This window comes from Euprymna scolopes, chromosome 10 (genome assembly GCF_053919585.1).
Source record: "Euprymna scolopes isolate OS-2025 chromosome 10, ASM5391958v1, whole genome shotgun sequence".
NCBI lineage: Eukaryota > Metazoa > Mollusca > Cephalopoda > Sepiida > Sepiolidae > Euprymna > Euprymna scolopes.
The window spans coordinates 111,278,855-111,283,315 of NC_136491.1; positions in this window are offsets into that span (position 1 = coordinate 111,278,855).

Consider the following 4,461-nt stretch of genomic DNA (forward strand, 5'->3'; position numbering starts at 1 on the left):
TTAGCAAGGATAATTATGGCAGCTAAAGAAAACAATACTGTAAACTGGGGAGCACCAAGAAATGACGAGATACATTCATACTGGTTCAAAAATGCACAATACACGAGAGAATAGCTCAAAACCGGAGAGGATGTACACAGGAAACTAAAATGCCAGATTGGATGACAAAAGGTAGAACCACACTGATACAGAAGGACACAGAGAAAGGAACTACACCCAGCAACTATATGCCTATCATGTGCTTACCCACTATGTGGAAAATACTAACAGCACAACTGAGGAAACAAATCTACCCCTCCCTGGATAACCGTGAATTTCTTCCCAAAGAACAGAAAGGATGCCAAAAAGAAAAAAGAGGAAAATATGATCTGTTAAATATAGATATAAGATCCTGAAGGAGGGAAAAAGAAGGAGAAAGAATTTAGCCATGGCATGGATCGACTACAAAAAAGCGTACCACATGATCCCTCAAGCATGGATAATAGAATGCTTAAAATGTATAAAATACCAAGCAGGATCATCAACGTGATTGAAAATGCAATGACAACATGGAGACTGGAACTGACAGCCGATGGACAACACATAACAGAAATTATTATACAAAGAGGCATCTTCCAAGGAGACTCACTATCACCATTGCTGTTCATCATAGCCATGATGTCCCTGAACAATATACTGAGAAAGTGCAAAGCCGGATACAAATTCTTTAATACAGAGGAACAATTGAACCACCTAATGTACACGGACGATCTGAAGCTTTTTGTAATGACCGAAAAGGAACTAGAGACACTAATAAACACTACCAGGATCTTAAACTAGGATATTCAAATTGAGCTTGGTATGAAAAGGTGTGCACTACTAGTTATAAGAATGGGAAAACTGGAGACGACAAAAGGCATAGAACTACCCAGCCAAACGGAGCACTAGGGGAAAAAGACGCCCATAAATAATTGAGAGTTCTGGAAGCAGACACCATCAAGCAACAGAAATGAAAGATAGAATTGGAAAGGAATACCTCAGGAGAACAAGAAAACTCCTGGAAACTAAATTATGTAGCAGAAATCTAATAAAAGGTATAAATACATGGACAGTACCACTAGTAAGATACTCTGGGTCGTTCATAGGTTGGGCTAAAGAAGAACTGAGACAGCTCGATCAGAAGACCCGGAAACTCATGACCATGCACAACGTACTACACCCAAAGGACGATGTTGATCGACTCATTGTGAAAAGGAAAGGTGGCGGGAGAGGTTTGTATAGAAGACTGTGTAAATGACACACAAAAAAAAAACGAGAAAAATACATAATGCAAAACACTAAAAGGATAATAATGGCAGCAAAAGACACTGAAAAAATCAACAAAACAGAGATAAAGGATAAGACCCGATGTTTTGACAAGCTTCTGGGCTTGACCTTCACTCCTGATCTGAAATTGAACATGTACATCAAGTCTGTTACCAAGGTCGCTGGAAAGAACTCGTAATAATGATAATTACCTCCATTTTTTCCTCCTCCTCCTCCTCCTCCTCCTCCTACTCCTCCTTTAGGTCTACCAGGTCAAGTTTTCTGAAATATCTTGAATTAAATGCACCAAGCATTGATGTTATTGTTTTCTTTTTTCTTTTCAAAACTCAATCATGTTCTGCAAAGGGAAAAACATATTTTATCTACAAAACAATCCAGCAAAACATCATGAATGAATATTTGGAGATATAAACAACTGTAACCATAACATTTTTACCAAAATAGCTGAATCTCATATACAGTAAAACAAAACCACCAAACCAAACATCGTGAATGAATATTTCAATAAATAAACAATTTAAAGCATAAAAATATTTTCATAAATTACTGGATTCAATATTTAAAAAAAACACTAAAAAAAGGGTTGATATGCCATAAAATAAAACAATCAATCAAACAAAATATAATGAATAAATATTTGAGTAAACTAACGCATAACCCCTTCTTTTACCAAAAGGACTGAATTCGGCATTAAATAACCTGAAAAGGATTGATGTGCCGTAAAAAGAACCAAATTATCTTCTTCCTCCTCTATTTCTCCTATTTTCCTTCGTTTCCCCGTTTTTTTTTTTTTCTATTTCACCTTTTGATTTTTTTTTATTCACACTCATTTTCTTCTTCTTCTTCTTCTTCTTCTTCTTCTTCTTCTTCTTCTTCTTCTTCTTGTACAAAATGTCCTTTTTTCCTTATCTATATCAGCATCCTCCTTCCCCCCTAGGCCTTCCATCTCCATCTTTATCCCTTTTTTCTCCTTTCGCAACGTTTTACAGACGAATGATCGCGTTGCCAAAGCAACAGTCAACCAGCCATGGTCGCTTTGATAGAAACAACAGGTGCAACATTGGCTTTCTGACACACCGTCGTGGTTATCAATATTGATGGCACGGTAGCTGTTGCACGACGAGTTGATTTGGTTTGCGAGATTCAGTTGACACTGTCTCCGGGAAGAAGAAAGTAAACAAAGATGGGATATATATATATATATATATATATATATATATATATATATATATATATATATATATATATATATATATATATATATATAGTAAAAAAATAATATATATATATATATATATATATATATATATATATATATATATATATATATATATAAGAAGACTTTAAAACGATACCGATTTCGTCACGTTCCGACGCGTCTGTCGGAAGCTTTTGCGAGACATACAAACAAACAAACACACACAAGCACACTTACACACGCGCACGCGTACACACACATTTTGCCTTTTATATATTAGATCATTTTTATTTGTATACAAACATTGTCACCTACATATGTGCATATGTGCTTCGGTTGCCCGATGGCCCGATGATATTGACTTTCTGTTGGGGCGGCAGCCCTACAGATCCTTACGATGGGCTATTCCTGACGTCACTTCCGGTAACCAGTTTATCGAGCAGTCTAGACCAGAGACTTAGTGGCAGTGGATCGTAACCTTACTTTGTCCTTCCATTTAAGTGTAGTTCTCACTTAACTAATATACGTTTCTATATTTCTGTTAACATATATTCCATTTCACTGTTTCCAAACTTTCTCGTCTTCTTTTAACATTTAAATCACAAAGCTTTCCAAGGAAATCGCAATTGAAACATGTATACACATATATAGTCAATAATGTTTGTAGAAAAACTAAAAATTATACTATATTTATGTGTGTGTGTGTGTGTGTGTGTGTGTGTGTGTGTGTGTGTGTGTGTGTGTGTGCTCGCGTGTGTGTGTAGATTTTAGAAAATATATAAATAATATATACGCAAAAATGAAAGTATTTTCAAAATTAAAAGTAGGATGTTCATTTCACATGTTCAATTGGAAGTTTTCCTACTTCTGACTATCGCTTAGGGAGGGTGTACCGAAGTCATAACATACCATACTCACAAAGAAAGAAAAAACATTAAAATTTTAAATCAATTCTATATTTGTGGCTTATTCACGTCTTCGGACGATTATTCAACACACATTAGCAAATCATCTATTTGGTTGCACAAGCTATCTATCAGTTTCTTACATAATGGATTGGTAAACGATGCTTTTATTTAGGCATAAGCGAAGTCAACTGCTTCCTGGCCTTCCGACCGGGACGTCCAAAAAGGCAATTAGCTTTGATAACTGTGGAGGGGAAACCCTTCATATCAGACACTTGCTATTCATTTGGACGCTGCCAGAGCTCCTCCTTTTAGGGAGCTGGTTTTCTCCAACATTGTGGGGAAACAGATACGGCAGAAACTGGCCTACAGCCAGAGTTAAGTGCGTGATTCTTAACTTAAGCCAGACGTTAATTTCCGGGGTCAAAGTTCAACGATTTGACCTTTGAAAACTCTACCAAACTCCTCCGCCAATTTTGGGCCTAAACACTTGAAATTTTAAATGTAGGTTACTTAGACATGGATCAAACTTTATAATTTGATTTGAGCCCCAAAAAATAAATGTTAAGGGGTCAAAATTGAGGTCAAAGTTTTTTTTAAAAATTGACCTTTGCGGTGTCTACAAAATTACTCAGCCAATTTTTGGTCTAAACATTTTAAATTTTACATAAAGGGTAATTAGAGATAAGGCAAACTTTTTATCGGTTCCGGTGGAAAATTTGAGCTGCCCAGAGGTTAAAGTTCAAAAGATTTTACTTTTGCTGTGTTTAGTAAACTACTCAGCCAATGTTGGATCTAAACATTTGAAATTTATTCATAACGGGTATTCAGACATGCGGTAAGTATTTTAATCAGTTTTGGGCGAAAATTTGGCTGCCAAAAGGTCAAAGTTGAAAGTGTTGGTCTTTGCAGACTCTACCAAATTCCTTTTTTCTTTTTACATAGGCATCACCACTTATCAAGGCCAAGAGGCCACTCGATGATAAGGGTTAAAGAGTGTACAGTAGAAATTGGACAATATAGTAACCGTTAATAATGGAGATTCGGTAAATT